Source organism: Capsicum annuum, chromosome 1 (assembly GCF_002878395.1).
Source record: "Capsicum annuum cultivar UCD-10X-F1 chromosome 1, UCD10Xv1.1, whole genome shotgun sequence".
In the NCBI taxonomy this organism is placed as follows: Eukaryota; Viridiplantae; Streptophyta; class Magnoliopsida; order Solanales; family Solanaceae; genus Capsicum; species Capsicum annuum.
Genome location: NC_061111.1, coordinates 187841844 through 187858339, shown reverse-complemented (window position 1 = coordinate 187858339; position 16496 = coordinate 187841844).

The following is a 16496-nucleotide window of genomic DNA, read 5'->3' as shown; positions in this document are numbered from 1 at the left end:
GGTTTCCCCAACTAATGTTTAAGTACAAGATCACCGGTTAGTTCTGCAGGGTCATCTATCGGCATCGCAACTTGAATCTGATCAATACTAATAGTTTTGACCACCTCATTCTGGGATTTCGATCTTAATTCATGCCCCATTGGTGATGCATTAACATCATATTGATCATCGTCCTCTTTCTCACTTTCTACTTCTTTCTCTTTTTGTTTATCATCATATTGATCAACATTCTCTTTCTCACTTTCTACTTTTTCCTGTTCTTGTTTATCTTCTTCTTCTTCCTCCTTATTTTTATTTTCCTAACCAGCCTCTATATATCCTTCTCCACCTCCCTATTCATAACTTTTCTCAGCTTTATTTTTCCCTGACTGAGTTTGTTCAGGAAGTTCCTCTGAATCCATCTGTACTCTAGCCTTTTTTGTTGGGTGGTCAAAATTTGATCCACTTTCAATTTCTGTTCTTTTGGGAGACATCTTTTAACTACAAACAACTGAAAAACAAAAAATACATTACATTTGATGTTTGCATAAATTTTTTAAAAAAAGTAAGACAAATCTCAATAAATTATTTTACGCCACATTAGAAAAAAATACTCCAACAGATAACCCATCAGTTAGAATAGATGGGGAATCTATTTGAAGACCTATTTAATATCCCCCAATAGATGTTCCAGCTGTTACAATAGATGGACCACTAAGACCACCAATAATGCCACCAAGACCACCAATACCACCACCAAAAGCACCAAGACTACGCCTAAGACCACCAAGACCACCAAATCCACCAATACCCGCATCAAGAACACCAGAGCGCCAATGCCACAACTAATGACACCAAGACCACCAACACCACCACCAACATCCACCAACAATACCATAAATACCATCCAATAATACTACAACAGTCAACAAAATACTGCGATAAAACCTAGGGTTTTCTCAAGTTCTTTGTACATTTTTTAGCATCAAAATTCAAAATTCTTACCCTATTCTCAAAGGTAATACAACTAAAAGTCTCCTTTTTCATCATTATCTAGAAATCCCTAATTTTTAGAATAATAACCAAATGTAGAACTCTTCTCGAACTGTATTACCTGCAAAGACAAAGAAAACAATGGATACAAGTGAGAATAAAGTCAAAAATAACAACTATGTGGTCGAAAATAGGAAGAAAATCAATCTATTATCAAGGGTTGAGTAGTATGCTGAGTAGTTGTTGTATGTATTGTAGAGAGAGAAAGAAAAGAGCGAGAACTCGAGATTTAAAATGATAAAATATTTTTTCCGCAAATGGATGATTTGTATTTTTGAAAAAGAATGACAAGTTTTGAAATTGTTAATTTGGTCCTAATTGATGTTAATTATTTTTTAAAATTAATTGTAAAGAATTCTGTTGAGACAGATGACTGAGTTGTTGGAAATATTCAAACAGATATTGATATCTGTTGCAACAGATGACATATCTGTTCGAATTTTTTTTAAATTTTAAAGCAATCTTCTGTCCGTAAGAATAAAGATAAAATACTACTAAGGCGGTAAAAAATATTTCTTAGATAACTCTATTTTGTAAAATAGACACATTGAAAGCTTTTTTAGGTTTTCTGACACACGTCTTAAAAAATTAAGCATTTGGACACTAGGTTTACATCATCACTTTTTATATACAACCCTAGCGCACACATAGTTTATTGGGATATATTGTGTGTCAAGTCTATTGGGATTATTCTTTGTATACCACATAGTTTATTATCGATTATATTTCAAGTCTATTAAAAAATCTAATTATTCAAACGAACAGATAAACAATCGAGCATTTATGACACATAAAAAAAATGGTTACACATCCACTCAAACCCTGCGTCGATTGGGTATACATTATCTCCTCAAATTCTACTGACGTACGCATCTACCTACAACTGATCGGGAAGACCAAAGGCTTCTATTTTTGGTTTATATAAAAAACCATCAACTATACACAATGTTCATCTTCTTCAACCTAAAAAAATTGATAAATACGACCAGATGTCGAGCATTCCACTCAGACCAAGAAGGAGAGTTCATTTCCATCGTAGCAGGACATACGTCTCCTTTAAAATGACCTAGACCGTTTCTTCAACGGTCTGAGTCAGGAAAGGGAGAACCTCTACCGTGAACTCTGATGTATCGCCCAATTTTATGGGTAATTGTGGAGAGGATGAACATGCATCCTGAGGAGTTCATCAACCCCCCCATCATCCCTTTAGTTTAGGTTTTAATTTCTAATGTAGTTGTAGTTGTAAGTTCATTGCAAAGAAGCTTTCATGGCTAGGGAATTTATTAGATGAAAGCTTCTTTCTTTTTCCCCTTTTGCTCGTATTTTGCTGTAAATATGGTGTTAAATTATTGCTACAATGAACTTATGACATGAAGTATTTGAAATTTTGTTGCAATGCCCTTTTTGTTTATCTCTACATTAATTATACAATTTTATTCTTGGTTAAAATTTTGTAATTTTCCCTGTAAGAAGATGAATGAAACAGTTGTCAGACGTCAAAACTAATGGTCTATCATATATATATATATATATATATATGAATTCATATATGGTAATGGATAATGAATCTGATCTATCAACGATTATGTGGATTTCTACAAAATTAATTGCACGATCGATATAGTATATGATTGACCGAGATTAATAACTACACGTGACTGACTACATAATCGATGAATTCCATTATATAGGTTCATGAAATATAAATAATTAATAAATGTTATTATGTCGATTGTAAATCATAAACTGAAAGCTTCGTCACTAACATACCATACTATCGGACCTCTTGCATAGACTGTAAATATAATCGATGTCTTCTCATGCGTTGGGTAGATGCAAAATCGTATAGATTCATACTCGGTCAATGCTAAGGTATATACGGGTTGGTGCAACGGTCAAAAAAATATTAGTACATAGTCAAAGATATTAATAATTAAACAAGTGAAAGTAATTTGAGGGTCATATATTATGTCCATTGTATATCATAGACTTAAAACCTTGTCAATAATATACCACATTGGTTTGTTGCTCTTAGTAGCATATCTGGAAGAAAAAAATAATTAATAAAATAATAAATAATTGGATTTTAAGCAATTAAAGGAGCTTGAATAAGTCATGTAATCGTATAAGAGTCCACGTAAATTAGAGAAGTTGATCAAAGATGTGTGCGGATGGGTAGTGGATGAACAAATGAATTTCTTACAACATATTTGTGCTTTGGTAAACATTGCCCTAAGGATGTTTGATCACCACAAGTCATCACATCATACATCTTTGATCACCACTTTAAATTTACATGGACTCTCATACGATCACATGACTTGTTTAGGCTCATTCAATTGCATAAAATTTAATGATATATTATTTTATTAATTAAATAATCCTTTTCAAAATATATTCTAGTCATGGTCTATGAATATGTATCCTCATCTTGTATGAAGTTTATGCTAGACTATACTTAGTTATTTACTCGATATGATATAATCTAGAATAGACTGGGAACTACTTCTACGATTAAATAACTAGACGAGGATATTTATTTATAGAACATGACTAGAACATATTTTGAAAAGGATTATTTAATTAATAAAATAATAAAAAATTAGATTTTATGCAATTAAATGAGCCTAAACAAGTCATGTGATCGTATAAGAGTCCACGTAAATTGAAGGTGGCGATCAAAGATGTATGAGGTGATGACTTGTGATTGATCAAATGATGAGTTATAGTTGAACAAATGAATTTCCCACAACATACTTGTGCTTTGGGTAAATATTACCCTGAGGATGTTGGTTGTACAACCACTACCCATCCTCGCACATCTTGGATCACCTTCTACAATTTATGTGGACTCTCATACGATCACATGACTTGTTTAAGCTCATTTGATTGCATAAAATTCAAATATTTATTATTTTATTAATTAATTATTCATTTTTTTCTAATATGCTACTTAGGACAATAAACTAATACGGTATATTATTGACAAGGCTTTGCGTCTATGATTTACACTAGACACAATCGATGGACCTCTATAAACCATGATAGTTACTGAATTGGTGATATAATGCAACATATAACAGTAAACTTGTTTGTCTTCATTGTAAATATATGATTTATTCAATCGATTGTACGTTTAGTCTAAAAATTACAGAGAACAACTTCTATAATATTTGTCATCGACCTCTATAAATTAGGATAATAGCTGACTAGTAACGCAATCAACTGTTTAATCTAACAAGACAATGGAATAAATGAATATAATTTCATCAGTAAATGTCATCATTGACATACCAAATATATGTAATTCAATTATCCATACAAAATTATTAAAAACAATAAATCATTAAGAAAATTATTTGTTCCAAACCACCGAACTACATGTTATCATCATTGAGTTCCTTAACAATGCTCATCACATCCACTTCACTTTCTTCATATTTTTTCTCCTCTTCTTCTACTTCTTTCTTCTCATTTTCTTTCTTTTATTCTTCTTCTAATTTCTTCTCTTCTTCAATATTTTTATCCTCCTGTTCAGCCACTCCTTCTTCATCAACTGTCTTCTCGTTTTTCTCTTCTTTTGTTTTCTTCTCATTTTCTTCTTTTTCTTCAGCTGCCCTCTCCTTATCTTTTCTTCTTCTTCTTCTTCTTCTTCTTCTTCTTCTTCTTCTTCTTCTTCTTCTTCTTCTTCTTCTTCTTCTTCTTTTTCTCCTTCTTCTTCTTCTCCTTCTTCTTCTTCTTCTTCTTCTTCTTCTTCTTCTTCTTCTTCTTCTTCTTCTTCTTTTGCATCTTCTTTATCAGCTACCTTCCCCTCTTTTGTTTCTTCTTCTTTCTTCTCTTCTTCAACTTTTTCATCTGCTGCAGCAATGGCAATCAATATGACTGAAAGTTATTCAAGGTTTACTTGATGTCGGCTACGAAGGAGACTGTCGAGGTACACTATATTTTTTTGAAAGAATTATAAAAATTATGCAAGAAAATTAAATTGGAAGAACAAAAAATAAATTAGTTAACCTTCATCTTAAAGCTTCTTCTTATTCTTCTCAATTCTCCTCAACCTCTCATCTCTAACAAAAGAAGCAATATCCAGAACACATTTCTTGAGCACAACAACACGCTCATGCAGGTCATCATCATTAGAAGCGTCGGGTGTAGTTTTGAGTCCACTTAAACCAGTATGATCACAAGAACGTGCTGGACTTGGAACATAATTATGACCACCCAAATCTTCGTCTTCGTCTGTGACCTCCGTTGATGAAGTCAAGATAGTCACACCTTTTAGATGTGCCTTCAAGGCATCCATGGACGTATATTTAACTTCATCTATGTATGGCTTAAATATTTTCATGTATCTTTGCTCTATCTCACAGACAGTAGGGGTAAGGTACGGGTGCACAATCTATAAAAAATAAATATAAATTACACGACATTCAGTAATATAATAATATTATTATCATATTATAATAAGTATAATTTTACCTTTGTGTTGTTTCCTTTGTACTTAAACGGGTCGCCTTCCATTAATTATGTTGTCATACTTCGATGTTTGTCATCTAAGAAGACGGGGAATGGGCAAAGGAGAATCCAATGACTTACCAGTATACCTTCCCAGATGAGGAAAGGCCTCATATATCCAAACCTGTAATCAATAGAAGCATAAGTAAATCTACAGGGTTTATGTATTATTACATAAATAGGTAAGAGTCTCTAATAAATCAATAAGATAGTATATTATAAGTACCAAAAACGCCAGGAAAAGCCATATAACACATACGATGCATTATTTCTCTTCACAAATGCTTCTTTCTACTTGGTCAAATCAATTATCTTTTTTAAATAGCTCAATGTCAGCCCAAACGACTCTTTTCCCCATGGGTACCCCCTAAAGAAATCTAAATCAGCCTCCATCTGGATGTGGTCTGAATTCATTTTCTTTGACAGGTCCTTTGCTAGCAGCATCGAGTGCACAAACCAAACCAAAATGCATTTAAACTTTTGTTGATTAGTCAACCTATTACCTTTGATCAGGATAACCAACCTTGAGGCAGTAATACTCTTGTTCTTCGTCACCTTAAAATAAAAGCTTTCTCCATTTTGGAGTAAGTTGTTCATTTTTGATTCACGGAGATATGCTGAACAATTCAACCTCGTAATTAGAGCAAATTCCTTTAAGTCAAAAAAGTTGGCTTACCATTCACACAAAACAAAATTTCATGCAGTTTTTTAGTATTTTTAATACACCGCTGCAACACATAATGGATCATCTATCCATTAAACTTAAAATATTCTGGCATATGCCTCAAGTGTCTAAAACAAGTCTTCTTAAAATCAGCATACAACTTTTGTTCAACAAGAATCTTTCTAAACTCTTAATAGACCGTTTCTTGCCCCTATGGAAATCTTTGCAGGAAAAGAACCTAGCTCACCCATCCAAGTTGTTAGGTCATACGATTCAACGGAGATATATCTCGCATAAATTGGCAAGGATAGGGGATCATCTTCTTCCTCATCTCCATTATCTCTCTTGTCTTCATCTTCACTGCTATAAATTTCACTTTCTTCTTTACTTTTCCCTTCACTATCCTCAACATCGTCATTCTCATGTGCACTAATTCTTTCACATTCAAAAATATCAACAGGGATTTTTTATTCAGTTTCCGACTCGGATTCATCGACTACAACTTTTTTCTTCTTCAAAGTTTTGAAAAGTTCTTTGGCTGTTAGCTTCCTACAACTAGAAGCAGTGGAAGCATGGCTTTCAACTACTCTATGAACTCTCACCATTTATCATCTACAACCAAAAATAAATCTATAGTGGTCGATTTATCGACCACTGGTCAATTAATAAAAATAGAAAAATGCAAAAAAATTAAATCTGTATTGGTGTACCATTGGTCTAATAAGAAAAATGGGAAAATGTCTCTGATCAAACATACAAATCAAGGTCCAACTTCTTCAGATATTGGCAGTGCAATTCACAACAACAAGAAAACCATTAAAATGGGTTCAATTCAGTATAACAAATTCAAAATCAATATGCAATATAAATACAAAAATTTTCTAGTTATTATCCAAAGTAAAACATGGTTAAACATGCGGAATCGACAATGTTAACTAAAAGAACTCAAATTTCAACTAAAAGAACCCCAACACAAAGCAAAAATTAAAAAAAAATACTAAAATGGATCTAAACTGATTGGAAAAGAAGATTAAACTTACCTGAGCAAGAGAAACTGAAAAATTTTGACTTAGGAAGCAAGAGTCGACCCAAACTTTTTTTTTCAAAAAATATGAAAAAAAATCCAGAGAAGAAGAGGATTTTAGGAGAGAGTAAAGTTTTTGAATTTATTAAATAATTTTATTAAATATTTGAAAAATTAATAAATATAAAAAAGGATCGTGTTATATTTTTTATAAAGTTGTATTCTCTAAATTATGTTTCCAAAGTGAGTTGCTGGAATTTTTTAACAGACATTTTCGTTTGTTGCGATAGATGACTGAGTTGTTGAAAATTTTTAAACAAATATTGATATCTGTTGCAACAGACTACCTATCTGATTTAAATATCAAATAAACATTTGCATCTGTTGGGACAGATGACTCAGCTGTTGGAAATTTCTAAAAAGATATTGATATATATTGCAACAGACTACCTATTTGATTTAATTATTAAATAGACATTTGCATTTGTTGCGACAGATGACTGAGCTGTTGGAAAATTTCAAACAGGTATTGATATCTGTTGCAACAGATGACATATCTATTTGAATTTTTATTTTAATTTTAAAGCAATCTTCTGTTCGAAAAAAGAAAGCTACTAAGGAGGTAAAAAATATTTCTTCGATAACTCAAAAATCTCCTCCTTGGATAGTCTTATCTTGTCTTTTCAATGTCGCCCGTCTTGCTTGAGCCCCTTAAGTTATTAATGTATATTAATGAATATTTAAACTCATATCTAGAATTATCTCTCCTTCAGCCCTAAATTTATTTATCTCTCTTCTTTCTCTTTCACTCCTAAATAGGGTTACCACAACCGTCCCCTTTTTTCTCTTTTTTCTATCTTTTCTATCTTTTCTCTCCTTTTTATCATAGGGATCCTTTCTTATATCAACCGATCTATATCTTTTCTTGACTGAAATTGTTGTTTTGATCCCCTTGCTTTTGACATTGCAGTTATGGTTCACTATTGCATTTTCATTCTTGTCTTCTTCTTCGCAAGTTATTTAAATTAGTTATTTACATATGTTTTTTAATTTAATTAACCTATACCCATATCATATTTATTTAAAAAATTTGAAGAAAAGGTTATTTTTAAGTCTTGAATAAATGAACCGTTGTTATTAGTAAAATATGCGAAAAAAGTCAACTGTTTGGAGAATTTTAAAAGCCTTGTTGGCGCTTTTTTTTGGCATGTATTTTATTTGTTTCCTTTTTGTTGATACTGTTATTGATGTCGTTGGTGGGGCTGGTATTGTTGGAACTTGTGGTGTGGTGTTGTTGATGGTGTTGGAACAAATTATGTTGTTTCTTTGTTGTTGATATTGTTTCTTTGTTGTTGATACTATTGTTGACTGTTGGAATAAATCAAACCACTAGCAAGGCTGGTTTGATGTATTCTAAAAGTTTACACATCTGTTGTAATTGAATCCACATCTGTTGCAACAACCTTCATATCTATTTCAACAGATTTATAATATATTTAACAAATAAGAAGTTGCTGCAACAGATTTGGAGCCTGTTGCAATAGATGGGTGATCTGTTGCAACAGATGGATAATGTTCTTTCTGTTGTTCTCTTGTCTAACATGAATTATTTTTTTCTTATTTGTAGATATAAGAAAATAAATATTTATTAACTTTTGTCGACCACCACAAGAGGCTACAGTAAAGATGGGTTCAAAGGAATAAATTGCTTGCAAATGGAACCACTTTATATGTGGGAGGTATGTATTACTAATAATGTTATCATGAAAACACTCATAGAGTACACTAATTTTGTGAGTGGTATTTTTTACTAATTAGGCATTGATCATTCAAACAAGATATCTGTAGTTTTACAGTTAAGTTTTATAGGTCTGAACTGATAAGGCCGAGGGACTATGAATATGGTTTAGATACCCTATTAAGATTTAATAACGGTTGTTGCTCGTGTGTATGCGTCAAATTTTGTGAAGTGATTAAGTTTTAATGGCACTATAAAAAGATTTGATAGCGATTGGACTAACTTTCAGGGTATATTGGGCTCTAAGATAACCTTCAAATCCTCCCACTACTTCAACCAAAATAGAATACCAATAGAAATTACCCTCACCCAAATCTATATAAAAGGGTTGTTCGAGAAGATGATTATACGTGGGAAGGAGTCGTAGGAGAATAGTTGTGAGGAAAAAGGAAAGTTGATGAAAGACTTTATCATCTAAGAGCTAATTAAAGAGGAAAACATGGGATAGCAATAAACTTCTAGCAAATCTAGCCGATGAAGTTGAATTAGAACACGAGAAATCTGAATCAAGTGCAAATATGAAAGTGTATCTAGTACTGAAAATCCATCTGTTGTCTCTCTCAAAGAAAATTAGTGCAGTTGGGCACTTTTCTGGGGAGCTGAGACTAGGTAGCGTGGTCTAAATGATCACCTACATAAAAAATAACAAAACACCAAAAAAGAAGTTTTGTGGGCACCGAGGGTTGAAATGATGTACTATAAGTAAAGAAAACTTGGCCCAAGAACAGATACATTTAAAATAATCAATCTAAGTGAAAGAGGCAATTTCTAAATTTTAAATTACATCCCATGCCTTCTTGTTTGGGGTTCCGATCAGGTCCACTGCTATTGACATGATAGGAACCAGAAACAAGATTGAAAGACAGATTGAGTATCATTACTTCCTTAGTAATATGTATATAATTGATTGTGTTTTCTTTCCTTAGCATGCTTTCAACATATCTTGGAGAAGATCAGATGTTTGCTATAGTATGTGAATCTCGATAATTTTCAAGCTTGCATCCAGCTTGCTGATTCGGTATTCAAGTTTGTCATTGCCATCTTTGAGATTAGGATAAAGTTCTTGGTCTTTTTTAAGCTCGTCAATAAGGGAGGAAAACTTTTTTCGAAGCTGTGGCATTGTAAAAGGCCTTTAGAAGGCTTCTAAAACGCTTTCTTTAGAAGGCTTAAATGATACATGGGGGGTCGCTATGTTTGTTTTAGGTCAACATCTTGATGCACACTCAAGCAGTGGTCCCAACAGTTGAATAGCGCTCGAGAAAGTTAGTTGTTCAATTGTTTGGACCACTGCTTGAGTGTGCATCAAGATGTTAACCTAAAATAAATATAGTGACCCTCCATGTATTATTTAATCCTTTCGAAAAAAGTGTTCTGGAAGCCTCTTGAAGGTCTTTTATAATGCCACAGCTTCAAAAAAATTTTCCTCCCTCATTGACGATCTCACAAAAGACCAAGAACTCTATCCTAACCTCAAAGAGGGCAATAACAAACTTGAATCCCGAATCAGCAAGCTGGAGGAAATCTTGAAAATTATCGATATTCACATACTACAGCAAGCATCTGATCTTCTCCAAGATATATGGAAAGCATGCTAAGGCAAGAAAACACAATCAATTATATCCATATTGCTAAGGAAGTAATGATACTCAATCTGTCTTTCAATCTTGTTTGTGGTTCCTATCAGGTCAATAGCAGTGGACCTAATCGAAACCATAAACAAGAAGGCATGGGATGCAATTTAAAATTCAGAAATTGTCGTCTTCTCTTAGATTTCTTATTTTAAATACGTTTGTTCTTGGGCCAAGCTTTCTTTACTTATGGTACATCATTTCAAACCTTGGTGCCTGTAAAACTGCTTTCTTGGTGTTCTGTTATTTTCTATATATGTTATCATTCTAACCACACTACCTAGTCATAGCTCCTAGCAAAGTGCCCAACTGCACTAATTTTCTTTGAGAGAGACAACAGACAGATTTCAGTATTGGATACACATTCATATTTGCACTTGATTTAGATTCCTTGCTACCCTATGTTTTCCTATTCAATTAGCTCTTAGATGATATAGTCTTTCATCAACTCCCCCTTTGCCTCGCAACTATTCTACTACGGCTCCTTCTAGCGTTTAAGCATCTTCTCGAACAATCGTTGTTGGATCTCTACAATGACACCAAATATTGATCCCTTTTCAAAACTTGACACACATAAACATGAGCAACAACCGTCGTTAGTTCATAACAGGGTACCGATACAATCTTTATGGGCCCCTCAACTTCATCAATTCGAACCTATCAAACTAAAATGTACAATGCAGGATCTTGTCTGAATGATCAATGCCTAATCGGTTAAAAACTGCATTCACAAAATCATTGTACCTTATATATGTTATCCTGATGGCCTTATCAGTAATACATTACTCCCACACATAACAATGGATCCATCCATCTGCACGCACCTTATTCTTCCTAGACCTTCTATGGCTTGATTTGAATAAATAGATGACTAACTTGTTGCAACAGATGACACATCTATTAAAATTATCAAACAGTTATAGACATCTGTTACAATAGATGATCAATTTGTTGCAACATATAACTTATTTGTTGGAAAAATCAAACAAATATATCCATCTGTTGTAATAGATTGTCAATATATTGTAAATTATCAAACAGATATAATATACTTTGCAACAGATTATTCATCTGTTAGATTTATTTTAAAGCAATTTTTTATTACTTTTGAAATACAATAAAATAAAAAATATTGTATTTAGATCAGTTTTTTTAATTTACATATTCGAAATATCACCAGTTTTAATTAATTAAGAGATGTATTTATACATAATTCCACTTCTAGATATGGATGATCTAGATTTGGACAAGGTGATTTTGTACAACTCCTTGCAGAAACTTGAAAGGACGATTCATGAACTCCGGTGGGAGTTGGGCGACATGAGAGCAAAGTTGAGGAGGGCCCTGCTGCTGCCGGATGACAATGGGTCATTTGACAATAATGATAATAATAATAATAATAGTAATTAGGTTACGTTTTTTTACCTTATCTATTTTCTTTTATTATATCGGATCTACCCAAGGATATGTTTTTTTATTGTATATATTTGTATAATGGATTCAAAAATCTATGTTTGGTCGACTTTTGATTTATAATTCTTATTTAATATTTAATTTTTATTCTATATATTCCTTATTCTCAATATGTCGATGGTTGGAGGTAGGGATTGAGCATTTGTGGCAACGGATGAACCATATATTGCAACAAATGGTTAATCTGTCGTGACAGATGGATCATATGTTGCAACAGGCAGTTATTAATTAAAAAAGGATTGTTGTTGTTATTGAGGGTGAAAAGTCCTGACTTTTTGATTATTTAATATGAAAAATGATTCGTAAATAAATAATAAGAAAATAAATGATAAACACAATTTATAACCATAAAAGAACGATTATTTAATTTTAATAACTGATCATGACTTTTCACCATTTTTATTTTTAAATCTATTTTTTAATTATTTATTTATTATATAATAAAAAGTCACAACATTGGATTAACTAAGGTATATGATGATTGTTAAAAAAAAAAGTGAGCAGTCGTGACTTTTGGTAAAAACTCACTAGCTTGATTTAATTAGGTCATTTCTTTTCACGGAAAACAATAGGAAAATAAATGATAAACACTATTTATAATCATAAAAATGGTTATTTAATTTTAATAATTGATGTTAATATAAAATAGGTGACAAGCAGTGACTTTTCGCCATTTTTGTTTTTAAATCTGTTTTTTATATTTATATAATAAAAATTCAGCAGATTTGGATTAATGATATGATGATTATTAAAAAAGATAGATTATATGTTGCAACAGATAATTATTTATTACAACAAAATAATTATCTGTTTCAACAGACAACACATCTGTTGCAACAGATTAACCATCTGTTTGATTCATGTTGTAGGCACTATAGAACCATAAATATGAATCCAACATACGAGTCTTCTGTTGCAATAAAATATGTATCTATTGCAACAGATTGAGTGATCTGTTTAAATTGTAGGCTCTTATGTTGTATTCGTGAACGGGTTCTATCCATTGTTGAAAAAATAGCAGTAGCAGAGTGCCCAGATGACAAATTCAACTAAAAATTATAATTTTACTTTCCAAAGTCACCTATGAAGTAATGACAAAGTGGAAAGTGGTGTATGAAACAAAATTTCACCTAAAAAATTGGTCAAGTAGCAGCAGTAGCGGTAAAAACAACAACAACGATCGACAAGAAAAGATGAAGATGATAATGAAGTAGAAGATGATGATAGTGAAGCGGAAGATGATGAATAAAGTAGCAACAACAATGAACAACAAAAATCGTGAAGAGAGAGAAAAAAACAACAGACGAGAAGAGAGAGAAACCCGCCTTTTTTTCCTCCGTTTTTCATTATATTAACTAACATTTGGATGAAAGTGTAAATTTAAAAACTTGTGAGTTATTTTCAAATTTTTCCAACTTTCTTAATCCATAATAAAGTAATTGTCACATCCACTCAATTATTAAGACTTGAATCACCTACACCTCATTTTCAAATTCTTTTATCACTTTTAGCTCAAAGCCCCAACTTAGTATTCACGTTGATTAAAATCCCATCGATATATAATGATGCAAAATCTTTGGACCATATATTTTAATAAAATAATAAATTGTTTAAGCTAATCAACTTGTAGCTAATAATAAGTTTGACGAACAAGTTGCGATGTGATCCTATTATTTATTTAGATACTAATCATTGATTATACATGATGGTGTCCACATCTCTGAATTATTGAGAATCTACTAGTTTATTGGCACAACCTAAATAATCTTCTTGCATTTATTTGGTTTTGGTTAGACGTTATTTGCATTCCAAAGACAATTGTACTTAGATGAGCGATACTACAGCTTATAACCATAGATGAACCAACTAAAGGGTGTCATTGAGATATTTATCTTCCTTTAAAGATAATACACAATAATGTCCAATGGTACATTATTCAAGATTTTCCTTTAAGGTTATTTTATGTGTCATCATTTTCTTTTTAGTCTGTTCTAAAAAGAATATCATTTTTCATTATTTAATAATTATTTAATGACATTATTTCTATTTTATCCTTATTAAGTTTTACTTAATAAGAAAAGACAAATAAAAATAAATATTAAAGTAACTTTAAGAAAGACAATTTTATAAACTTTATAAAATCATTACTTATTTTTTAAATTTTATATCAGATTAAAAGATAATACCTAAAATGGGCTGAAGGAAGTAATATAAAGTAGGTCAAAATATCACCTTTCTAAAAGGAAGATGTGCGAGACACCCACACTTATGAAAGTTACGGGAGACAATTTGGGGATCAAGATTTGTTAAATTATTTTTCGCTAAATATATAGGCGATTTCTTTAATCCATTCAATTCCTTTACTCAAAAACTTTATCTAAATGCTTGATCTTTCTTCGTTAAAAGGGAAACTGATTAAATTATGGTAAATTACACAAAATTACAAACCTAAAAGATCTTATTATTCAAAATTTCTTATTTTTTAAATAATTATATAAAATGCTAAATTTAATATTTTACTCTTGATACATATGAATAAAACTCATATCCTACTTTTACTCCACAATTAATGTATGCAATCTATTTTTTGTTTCAAAGATTTCATCACCTAAAATCTCTCCCAAATTATATCGATACAACTTTCATCTCCATTATTATAACTTTTTCACCAATTTCATTGTCTTTTTTTAAAATCATTTTGTCAACTTTTCTTTTATCATTTTTGAATTTTTTTTCAACTTTCAAGTCAATACTCATTAAGGAAAAGAGGAGAAATTGAACAATCAGTTGTTAAATTTTCGACAAGAACGACCAAAGTGAAGGTGGCGGTAAGGACAAACAACAGAGGGGGTGGGGTAGTCAAGCGGCTGTAATGGTGTGGACGAACGAAGAATGTGGTGGTGGTTGTGGATTATATGTATCAATCATAAGTAAACTGAACAATCAGTTGTTAGATTTCCGACGAGAACGATCAAAGTGGCGGTGGTGGTGAGGAAGAACGACAGAGGGGGTGGGGTAGCCAAGGAGGCGGTGATGGTGCGGACGAACGACGGAGAGGTGGTGGTGGTGGATTATTTGTATTAATCATAAGTATCAAGATATATACATATGTATCAACCATATGTATTAAATAACTGTATTTAATACATATATAGATACATATGAAGAACTTGTATACTCTTTTCATAATTTTATGGATGATACATATGTTTTTTGGTCATTTAATGATTTCACCACCCTCATTCAGTTTGAATATTTTTCAATTGATACATATCATATTTTATTTAATTCTGTGGTACATTTTATACGTGTGTCATTGATACATTTCATCCCATGAAAAATGACATGTGTAATACTAATATAATAGTATAAAAAATATGTATTGGTGTTGTTAATCAGTTATCAAAATATATAGATTACCAATATGATACATTTGTTGTTGGAATATTGGTGATACATATAACATATACTTTGTTATAATGATTCATATTTTTTATTTATTTATAAATGTTTGATACATTTAACATATGTTTGTGTAAACTATTTATATTAGTGTGAGATTGAATTTTTAATGATTGTTGAGTAATTTTACCAAATGTATCATTGTGATACATCTGGAACCAAATGTATTTATTCCATGATTTGTGCCTAATTTTACTCTCTGTCATAATTAAAAATTGGTTACTTTCTTATTTAATTAACCACTAAATTTTAAATGTATCACAATGCATATGTATCAAGGCTAAAAATATGTATCGTAAATATCCAAATTTGGGATATTATGTAATTAAATAAAATTATGAGAAAATGTGTTAGAACGCATTAAAAATTTGGGATTTATGTAAGTTACCCTATGAGAAAATGATCAAAAGCCACCCCAATCTTTACCCCAAATTCCAACTACCCACATATACTTTTCGGGGGTCCTATGACCCCCCCTGTACTATTTTAAAATGGAATTATTACCCCTCCCCCCTCGAACTATTTTAAAGTGGAATATATACCCATCTAAAAAGCTCATACATAGATTTTATTTTAGGTAGTGGTCTGCACGCGCTGCCACGTGTCATGCCACGTAATTCCACATCATATTACTTTTTTTTTCTTAATAAAAAATTATTTACTTTTTCTTTTCTCTCTTTATTTTCTTTCTTCTTCTTCAATTTTTCTTCTTCTACTATAATTCTTCTTCTTCACAAACAATGGCATCAATGGAATTTGACCAAATGATGTAAGATTACTCCTCAATTAATAATTAATGTCCAAAGAATATTCAATTTTCACAAAATGGCACCACCTTCTCTGATTAACGGAGAAAGATAAGTAGCTTCAATGGTGCACAATTTTTGGCAATGAAACACC